This window comes from Terrapene carolina, unplaced genomic scaffold, assembly GCF_002925995.2.
Source record: "Terrapene carolina triunguis isolate 2854851 unplaced genomic scaffold, T_m_triunguis-2.0 Scaffold32971, whole genome shotgun sequence".
In the NCBI taxonomy this organism is placed as follows: Eukaryota; Metazoa; Chordata; order Testudines; family Emydidae; genus Terrapene; species Terrapene triunguis.
The window spans coordinates 1-10,842 of NW_020697322.1; the positions used below are offsets into that span (position 1 = coordinate 1).

Sequence of the window (10,842 nt, forward strand, 5' to 3'; positions counted from 1 at the left end):
TGCAGGGGCTGTGCCTCTGAGGCCATGAGCAACTCCCGCTCCCTGCTGCAGGTACTGCTCCGGCTCACTGTAAATGGAAGGGGAAATGGAGCCCCCTGGCACTCACTAAAAGGGAAAGTGGTGGATTCTCCATCTCTTGATATCATTGAATGAAGACTAGATGCCCTTCTGGAATGTGTGCCCAAAAAGTAACTATTGTACTACACAGGAAGCCTATGATATGCAGGGGGTTAGATGAGATGCTCTAAAGGGCTCTTCTGGCCATAAAGTCTACTAATTTTGGAAACACTGAGTGTAGAATTGGCAGCAGCCTCTGATGTTGTACTGTCTAGCCGGCTTGCTTCCTAGAATGAACAGGATTCATCAAGGAAGTTGACACATCTAATTTGACAATCAGGGCCATGCTCTCTGAGGTATGGCCCTCAGCACCTGGTGCACCCCTGTGCATACCGCTCCTGGACCCCACTGACCAAATCTAGGAGATCCTTGATAATTAGCGGGTTCTCATTAAATCCTCATTTGAAGACTGGTGTCAGTAGCTGAAGGGGCCTCGATACACAGCACACGTTTGTACTGATCACAAAAGCCTCCAGTATCTGCGCAAAGCCAAAGCACTGAATCAGGGACAATTCAGCTAGACCTTATTCTTCTCTTGCTTCAATTTCAAGATTACTTAACTGCCCACATGGAACTAAGAATGGCCAGGCTGACGCCCTGTCATCTAATGCAGAATATAACCAAGAAGGGAGAAAGCTAGTCTGGACCAGCCCTTCCTCCTCAAGCCCCGAAACGTGCTTAACACTACCATACCTCACGCTCTACTCATGCTAATTTAATCAGCCTCCTGGGATGACCCGCTGGCCAGAGAATGGGGACATCTCTGAACAATCAGGAGCCAAGAATGAGAAACAACATTCCATGTGGGACGCGATAACATTTACTAAGGGCCGCCTGTACTGCGAGGATGTCCCCGGTTGAAGGTACTACATCCGAACCAGGGCAACTCCCTGGCACGGTACTTTGGGTGCCTCAAAACCTCCTGCTTCGTTTGGTGGTGCCGGATGTGGGCTGAAATTCAGACTGATATTGACTCATGTGACTTCTGCACTTGCACCAAGGCACCACACACCAAATATCTTGGCACCTCATGTCTTTGCCCCAGCCATGGGCAGCCAGTGCCATGGATTTCATTGCAGAACTCCCTGAATGAAATGGCCACATGGTGGAACTGACTATCATAGAACAACTGACCAAGATGGCACTCTTCTTCCCCTGTGTCCTTATACCCTCGGTGAGAGGACAGATCAGCTCCAAATTTGCAAACCAAAATGCCAACGACACCTTTTTTTTGCTAGCTATACAGTTCCCCCTCATTTCATCCCACACTACCAATTGCCTCTCTGAACTTCACAGCTATCGACTTGGTTCAATGAATCCATCACATTCAAGAACTACGTGGGCACCTTGAGGACACTAGGATGGACTTCAAATAGTATGCAGATTGCCAATGACAGGAGGGGTCAGTCTTTTCAGTAAGGAAACTATTTGATGAAGGGAGGTACCGAGCCCTTGGCATTGACTGAATTCCTAAGCCCCGTGTGTGGCAGCAGTTCCTGCCCCATCCCCCTTCTTTGACCTTCGGATGCCATCCTCCTCCCCTGGTTATAGTAGAGAAAATTCTAGGTCCCTTCCCCTGTGGCACAATCCATCCCCAGAGTGTCCAAGCCCCATGCAGACAATGGGACTGTCCTCTCCTCACCTCCTGGGGAGGGGAGGAACCTACTACCCCCATTTTACAGACAGGAATGAAAGCAATAAAGTGACCTCTCCAAGGTCACACCTACAAACATGGGGTAGATCTGGGCACTGGACTGGCTTCTACTCTAGTGCCTTCCCCACAGGGGCAGCTTCACTTCCTGCCCTTCCTTCTCCCCTCCCCTCTTGGCCCTTCTTCGATGGGGTCTCTGAACAGGAAATGAGCAGGGGCTTCCTCCCCTCTCTGTCTTCCAGGCTCTGGGATCTGGCCTTGCCTCCTACATCAATGTAGTCTGCAGCTGGCCCAGCTTGTGGGGCAATGACCTCATCCTGTCAAACCGAGAAGTGCTGGCTCTCAGTGATGCTTAGATGGAAAACCACACACCCCTCATGGAGGTAGGAACCACTCACTCATCTGGCTGATTGTGGCGTTTGGGACAAAGATCAGGTTCCTGGTACATAGTCTGGCTGAGAGCAACCCTTATCCCTGGGTCCCAGCCCTGGGACTGAGACGTTGTTCTCATTGTGCTGTGTTGATTTTATTCCTAGGAAAATCATCCCCAAAGGAGGTGTAAGGATCCTGGACTCTATTGCCTGCAAGAAGCTTCAGCCACCTTCACAGGTAGAGGTCACTGTCTTTCTTACAATGTCACCAGTGCCCCCACCCCCACCAGCAGATACTTTTTCTATGGGAATCTCACTAGAGCAGAGAAGGAATCTCTTCTTCTCTTAGAACATGCCTGCTCAGTAAATCCACCCACACTGACCTCATCTTAGATGCTTTATTTATCTGAGATTAGTGGTATCTTTTGAAAACCCTTAGCATGTGGGGGTGGGGTGGAGCAGGGGAGACTGGAGCTTCAGCAGATTCCAATGAAGAACACCACCCTGTTTTTCTGTAGTCAGGCTAGGGCTCACTGTCCATTGTGGAGGTGAAAAGCGGATGGGAGCTGCTGGATTGGCCTTGATATGCCATGTCCTTGTGTGGATAAGGGACCTACATCACAGAGATGGCCAGCAGCAGATGTACCACACATGACCAGGAATGGGCTGAACAACCTACATTGATAGGTAAGTAAAACTGTAGACACGACGGGCATTGGTGGGGATTGAACCTGGGTCCTTCAGCACAAGCCCCTCTCACTCAAACTAAAGGGATCACTCTAGGAGTCTAAGAGAGCTATCGGGTGAGTCTGATGGAATGAATAGAAAGGGAAGCCTAAGCTGAGGTTGCTGGGCCCTTCCCAGTAGCAGGGAGATGCTGCAGGAAGAAGTGGCAGTAAGATGGGATGGGGATGACTGAGGTGGAGATGTTTACACAGGGAGATGTTTGGATAGGGAGCTTAAGAGGTGAGGAGGAGAAGTCTGAGCTGGACATGGAAAAAGGGCAGCCAGAGCCTGACTTGGGAAAGTGGGGAAGACAGCACCAGGAGAGGAAGTTCATCTCAGCAGCTGCAGTTTGGATGGCTGGCAGGGGGGAGGGGAAGTCACCAGAACGTGATCTGGGGTCTTGTCAGTCGGAAAAGCTTGGATACACTGTCAAAGAGATCGGCCCTATTTTAACAGAGCGAGGAACAGAGATGAAGTGGTGAAGAGTTCCCTGAGACCTAGAAAGGAGGCTGATTGCGACTCTGTTCTGATTCTAAATCCTGTGCTTGGACCACACTCAGTGCAACCGTCTGTAAATTAATGACCTACCTGAACAACCACCAGTGCTGCCGCTGCCTGTCCTGGAGCAGAAAACTGAGAATTTTGTGGGAGCTTTCTCAGGTCAGTGTCAACCAAGGCTGGTGGCCTGTTGGAGAATCTGTCTGACGCATTTGGAAAGCAGTCGCTTAGAAATGGCTGCTCCACGTAAGGGCATGGGGGTTGCAAAAACCCTCCAATGCACAGAGCTCTGACTAACAAGGCTTGTGTTCTGTCACTAGAGTCCTGATGTCAGAGACCAGATGGCTGCCCCTGTGGTCTGGGCCATGGTGTTCTGCACTGAGGAACCTGTCCGTTCTCTCCAGACTGCAGGGATCTGAAATTGTTTGCAGCCCCTGCTGTTGCTGTACCCTGGAGAAGTGTATTTGTCTGGGGCTGAATTTGTGCTACCAGGGCTAGATACTGCTGACCTTATTCACTGTTGTGACAGTGTTCAGTGGCAGTTCTGTGTGAGCGAGGTCTGCAGGAATAGGCCTCATCTGAATGGGTGCTCTTTTACCCAGACAGAACCTTGTGGGCTGGACTGTACCCTGTGTGTGAAATTCCACTGGCAGTGGAGATGCACAAGTAGTTAGCTTTGGAGAGAGGGGTAGTCTAAACCTAATACCTTTGGGAGGCTTGGGTGGAAGGTGCTAGAGTGAGGAGACACTAACTCATGACCCCTCCCCGGCCCTCTGAGGTTGGTTGCTATTAGCTGCAAAGTGACTGGCTGCAAGGTCATACACAACATCAATAACAGAAGCAGAAGCCAGTCCCGGTACTCAGTACCAATCCAGCTCCACCCATTAGACCACGCACCCTTCCAGCGCCACAGAACCCAGGAGCCCCGACTCTCAGACCTGTGCCTTACATCACAAGGCCAAACTGTCTTCCGTTAAGGGAGCTATAGAAGGGATCATCTGTAGAGACTCCCTCTACACTCCCACTGTCAGAGAGTGTTTCCATGGGTGACAAGTGCATGAGCAGAGATCTCCCCTATGGGAATCCTAGGGGCTGCACAGTTGGGTTTCACAGGGAAGGCCTCCAGCAGCCATTGATAGAGTGTTGCATTGAGGAGATTTTTCCATCTCTAACAAAGGGTTTCTGTTCTCCTAGATCGTTGGCCACTTAGCAGAATGCAAAAGAGCCATGTGGTGATGGGCTAGAGGAGTCACAGGAGTCACCATGTGGCTGTGCAGCAGGTGCAGTGCCAGCCGTCACCATGGGCCAAACCCTGCACTCCGGACAACGTAGGCTAAGTGACCCTTGATTGCGAAGGGGACTTTGGCTTGGGGAATCGGTTGCTGGTGCCTGTGTCCATAGACAGAGAACTGAGATGTTTTCATGAGGCTACTCAATGGTACATGCAGCTCCATCCAGACAAGTGGCGAATGTACGTTAAAGAGCGAGGCTGGGACCTCTGTGGAGCTGCTGCACTCAAGCATCCACAGCCAGGAGAGAGACAATGGGAAACTCGCTAAGATGGCTGGCCACAGCGCTGAGAAAAAGCAGTTTAGCAGCTAGTTCATGGGAAATAAAAAGGAACTAAATATTGCTCCCTGCTCAATAAAGTGTTAAAAATGTGTCTCTTTAAAATCGCTCTGAACTTTACAATGTCCTTGTATAATTTGCGGCAGGGGGGCGGGGGATTTCTAAATGTAATAGTTCATGCTCCTAAAATGACCTATCAGGTTCAATCTCTAAGCACCTAATTCTACAACTTGAGCTGAACTGAACAAATGCCTCAGGATGAGCCTCCAGGGAGGCATTCAGTACATAGGGTCATAGAGTGGTATGAGGTTCCCCTTGCAGAGTTGCCTGTTGACAGAGCCCTTGTTGGGGAGCACATCAGGATACTGTGGACTGGGCAGGAGAGACATGCCTCCAAACCTGCACAGCTCTGTCCCAGAGCCCAGCACTTCCTCAGAGCAACTTAGGAGCCAGACAGCACCTGGATGCTCCCTCTCTGTGCCCCAGCAGCACAGAAGCAGCTGTCTGCAGACATGTCAAGTGCCATCTCCTGTGACACACACATGAGGGTCACTGATGCATTTGTAGAGTCCAGGCTGAAGGCCGCATACTCCTCTGGGCTCTGGGAAACAGGAGGACTTGTGCTGCAATAAATCTTTCTATGCACCTGCCGAGCAAGCAACCTCGCTGCTCCCCAGCCTCCAGGAAGCACTGAGGGGTAAGGAGACAGAGTTACACCTGCCTCAAAGGTGGGTATGGGAAGAAGCAGAGCTAAAGGGTAACAGCCATGCTATAGTGTTTCCCCTAGGTTCACGCCAACAACCACCTGGCTCCTTCCCATTGTTGAGCTAGGTTCCCCCACGACAAAGCTGCCTCTGGCTTACTACAGGCTCTCCCACTGCCCTGTTGAGAGAGAGGTAAGGAATGCCTTTTGCCCCCGGCTTCTAAGTGGGGAGCCATGTGTGACCCCAGCTCCTTGACAGTCACTTGAGAGTATATCTACATTGCAATTAGACACCTGTGGCTGGCCTATACCAGCTGCTTTAGGGCTTGGGCTGCAGGGCTCTTTCATTGCAGTGTAGACTTCTGGGCTCAGGCTGTAGCTTCAGCTCTGGGACCCTCTGACCTCACAGGCTTGAACGTGGAAGTCCCAAATCCACCCTCAGCCACGTCACTGGGATTGTAGGGAGGTCACTGAGGCAGAGTTGGTCCCCAAGAATACTGCCTTGTGTTCTCTTTCTTTAATGTATATTCCTGGTGTCCCCATCGTATGAGAGGCTGGTGATAGCAGGTTGTAAAGAGTTCATTTCAAGGTCATGCATATCATCTTCTGGGCAAATTTGTAATTATAAAACTCACCTGAAACATCTTTAAAAGCAAACACATCCATTTGATGTTTGGAACCCTGGGAAAACAAGTAGAAGGGCATTAAGGGGGGGAGGAACCATGAGATTCTCTCATCCAGTCTCCTGATCTTCCATCTGTAATAGTTCATGCTCCTATCCTGGGACCCCATTTAAATCGGGATTCCAGCACAGACAGCTGTGGAGTGGCCACTCTGTGGCCATGAGATGGAAAGCCACAGTATTATTGATTATTAGTGTTTTCAAATCCACCAGAAGGACTTCCGTTGATTTCAAGGGACTTTGAACTGGATGTGCAAGTCTTGATGGTTCTGCTAATTTAGATTTGCTTTTATATATAACCTTCTCATAGGCAACATGGCAGAAATGAGTTTTTAAGAGTTGTTCCCATAGGCCTCAATCCCACAAACATTGAAGCATGCACATAGCTTTAGTCACAAGAAGGTTCAGATGCGTTCAATGGGATTACTTATATGAATAACATTAAGCAAGTGATCGGGTGTTTGTAGGTTCAGGGAGTTAGTCCTTCACCTGAACAAAATAGTTACAGTTTCCCCCTTCACTGAGTCACAACAGTCAAAGACAAATCTCTCCTGCCCTGTTGCTAAACTGCTTTTTCACTGGAAGAACTGAATTAAAATCCACCCTCCCCATCCAGACTCCAAAGGTTTTAGAAACAGAAAACCACAAAAGCTTTTCATGTCACAGGACTTAATTTTATATCTCAGTTGAATTTTAATCAACAATTTATCCACATGCTTTTTTTTTAAAAAAAAAAACCTGATCTTTAAAATAATTGTAGCAATTTTTCTTGGAAGCAGAGGAGAGTCTGACAAACATGCACATGGCAGAGACAGGATCGTCGACTAATGTATGTATCAAATCAGTACCACATCATACAGAGTATTTGTCCATGTGCATAAATCAGTGAACAACCTCTCAAGATTGTTGGGCAAATGTTTTCTTTCCAACCTCAATCCTGTATCTGTAATCTGTGACTTGTTGTATTGTCTGTGTCAGAGCCTTACCCAGGAGCCCTTGCTTTCATGAGTAGCGCTATTGAGGCCAGTAGGACTACACATGTAAAGGCCTCAGGTTTGGGCCATAAATCAGACACACAGAATTCAGTGGCACTCAAATAATCAAACCCCACTGCATCACTTCTTTTTTAAATAAAAAAGGTCTTCCCTCTCCATCCAATTTTTCAGTGAGCTATTTTGCATAATACTGTGCTCCTGTCTTTCCTTAACTCATTTCAGAGCCACTCTTCCAGTGAATTTGTGCAATTTTAAAATGAACAAATGTTGACCAATAAAAGCTGTTCAAAGCTGCCTTCTCCCCAACCACTATCATCAGCGCTGTCCTGTTCAAAGTGAGTCTCAGTTGTGCCATTAAAGCATAATCCTGCTGCAGCAGACTGTAGGGGAGGAAAAATCATGGCCTTCTCCCCAGCCCTGGGGTCCTAGGTGGGAGCAGTCCCTGTGCGCCCCCAAGTCCAGATCTGCAATTGTGCTGTCCCTTTGTGTGGGAGTGCGAGGCAGAGAGGCCACAAAGGCTCCTTGGACGCATATTTGTTCCCTAGCCAGGTACAATATGTCCTTAAACTGAAAGCACCTCAGGGCAGAGCCCTGTTCATGGTGCTTGTTCAGCACCATGCACACACATGGCGCTGTATGTAGAATAAATAATAACCTATGAATATCCCAATTTGCAGATGTACTGAAGCACCGCTTACCATTTCATACAAAGCTTGTTCAAAGTGTTGCGATTGTGCCCAATTTTAAGACTGCCTAAAGGGCTGGACTAAAAATATTTGCTACTTGCTAACTGTGAATGGCAAAAGCTATTTGTGGGCAGTGCCAAGAGTTGCATTGGCAGATCTTGCTCAAAACCAACTCTTGAAAGCAGTAGCTCCATAAAGGTAATAGTGATTGGCTGGTTGTATTTCTGACTTTGCAACTTCATTTGAGCAAGTAATACTTTCAGGTAAGTGCTGTGCAGAAGCGTAACAAGAAATGGGATTCTTTGTAATTGCTCAGATTGCTGCAGTCCCTTATTTTTATGTTTCTTCTTTTGAAAATCTATTTTTGGGGTCTGTACTTCCTTTACTATATATTTTTTTCTTTTTATAAACATAAAACAATATTCCAATTTACAAAAAGTGCAGATTGGCCAAAATCTATAATAAACTTCAATCGGTACCAACAACCCTCAAACCATTTAATGTGTCATTATTTGGGAGAGGAGGGAGGGATACAGAGAGTATCGTCGTACTGGAGTGCAGGTTAACAATGGTCAGTTAACACCTTATTGATCTTTATGAATGGAAAATGGACAGAAGGATCAGAAAAAGAAATGAGAATTCTTGTAATAAGCTACAGAAAGGAAAGGGAGCAACAGCTGCATAGGGCACAGTATCCGTTCCCTCTTCTTCTTAAGTGAAGATTTGAGAATTTCATCTTTTATATTGCAAGCCATGATTTCTGGTCTATTGAATAAAAATGACACCTCCTAGTGTGGTCACACTGATTGTAGTTCATCCGCTGGCCATGTGAGGGCATGGTCAGAACAGATCTAGGAGGCCAGGGTCAGAAAGTTTCTGGGCTGCACCATGCCATTCTGTTGATCTCTGGAAAAGAACAATCATACTCAGAACATTTTAAAATACTGTTTCTTAACCTTTATACGGCACAATGAAACACTGGCTGCAGAAGAAAAGCACCATGGAAGAGCTAAGCATTATTGTCCTCTCCTCTCAGTCAGATGACGGGAACTGTGTTGTGCTGTTCCTCCACTGCACTGAAAATGTGGCATCCCTCTACCTAATTTGCTTGTGGGTCCCGATCCAGTAAGGATTTCACCTACCAGATTGGGTCCCGAAAGACTAGCTCACACAAACGGACAAGAGGAGGGGGCTCTTCCGGATCAGTTTGCTTTGGGACAAATAATAAAATAGTAATTATTAAGCCCTTTGTAGGTCCATGAAGAAATTTGGATCGAAAAACTGGGGGTGAAAAAACAAGAGGTTGCGCAAGCATTTTTTCCATCAAAAAGAAAATGTTGTTCTCTTTTGGCAACCAAGAAGGACTCTCTGAAACCATAGTTAACTGGAAAGTCAATTTTTAGAAGAAAATGTCACACTCAGAGGAGCAAAACATAGTACTTTTACTTAAAAACGCCTTTGCAATAAAAAAATAATGCTGTTTTATGGGCGCTCCTAGAAAAAAAATCAACCGTTGCAGGCAAAATCTCGGTTTTCTCTAAAAAACTGCTTTTCTGTACCAAAAGAGTTTCTAGACGTTTTTGATAACAAAAGCTAAAGTTTTGGCTGAAATGTCTATTCCATCCAGTGAATACACTTTTCCCAAGCTTTCTCTCCGCACAGTACTGTCTTCCACTAAAAATGGAACTCGTTCATCGAGATTTACTATCCCAATCAATTTTGGGGAGAAAATGAGTAAGTGCCTATCTCTGTTGAAAAAGAAAAAGGAACTTGTTAAACGAGATTTACATGGAAAATCAATTTCGCGGAGAAAAAGGATCAACTTTTGCAGGAAAGAAATCTTTTTTCCCTGAAAAGAAAACGAAGTCTCATCAAAAAAATTGTCTTAAAAGAAATGATTGTGCCACTAGAAAGCTGGGGGGAAGAGGTTTCGTTCGAAGGAAAACAGATTTCAGTGAAATCGACCCCTTTTTGATCAAAATAATTAATTCTTTACGGACTGAAAAACAGCTTTTGAAACCAAAAAAAAAAAAAAAAACCTATTTTCTTGCCAATTGGTGCTCGCTTAGTAAAACATTTTCAACTGTATTATTTCTCATTGGAAAAAAGTTTATAATGGGAAAAAGAATGTTTTAAGAATAAGCTTCGGCAAAACAGTGATTGAAACCTTTTCTCCGAAATATTGCTTTTCCAGGAAAAATATAGTTTTTACAAATTCCTTTTTCTATGAAAAATACAAAAATTATCAATTTTGCATCAGATATAGGCAAAATATTGCTTGAGGAAACCACTTCCTTTTTTTACCCCCAGGATGCACCGCGAATTTGTCTCTGCACCTAATAATGGCTCTCATCTGGCGTTAGGGTTAGGGCTCTTAAGATTTCGGCTTCCCGCCCTAGGCTTAGGGTTCGGGTGAGTGTGCCACTTAGCGTTAGCATGTCGGTTTCTATGGGGAGAACTCCCCGCGCTAGTGTTAGGATTCTTATAGCTAGGGCTCCTCACCATAGGGTTAGTGTTCCTATGCGTAGGCCACTTGGAGTCGGTGATGGTTTCTCTGGGAATGGGCTTAGAGTTTTGGTTCCTACGGGTAGGCAACTTGGAGTTATAGTTACGGTTGCTAGTGGAAGGGGCAATGGAGCCCCCTGGCACTCACTAAAAGGGAAAGTGGTGGATTCTCCATCTCTTGATGTAATTGAATGAAGACTAGAATGTGTGTGCCCCAAAAGTAACTATTGTACTATACAGGAAGCCTATGATATGCATGGGGTTAGATGAGCTGCTCTAAAGGTCTCTTCTTGCCATAAAGTCTACTAATTTTGGAAACAATGAGTGTAGCATCGAAAG

The 10,842-nt window shown here is 46.3% G+C and overlaps 1 long non-coding RNA gene across 1 annotated transcript; it reads left to right on the forward strand.

Moving 5' to 3' along the window:
- Positions 1 to 1,889: 1,889 nt before the first annotated feature.
- Positions 1,890 to 2,739, forward strand: LOC113409399. The gene is made up of 3 exons (XR_003370522.1): positions 1,890 to 2,151; positions 2,305 to 2,377; positions 2,658 to 2,739. It is a non-coding gene; the product is annotated as an uncharacterized LOC113409399 (long non-coding RNA).
- The last annotated feature ends 8,103 nt before the right edge of the window (positions 2,740 to 10,842 follow it).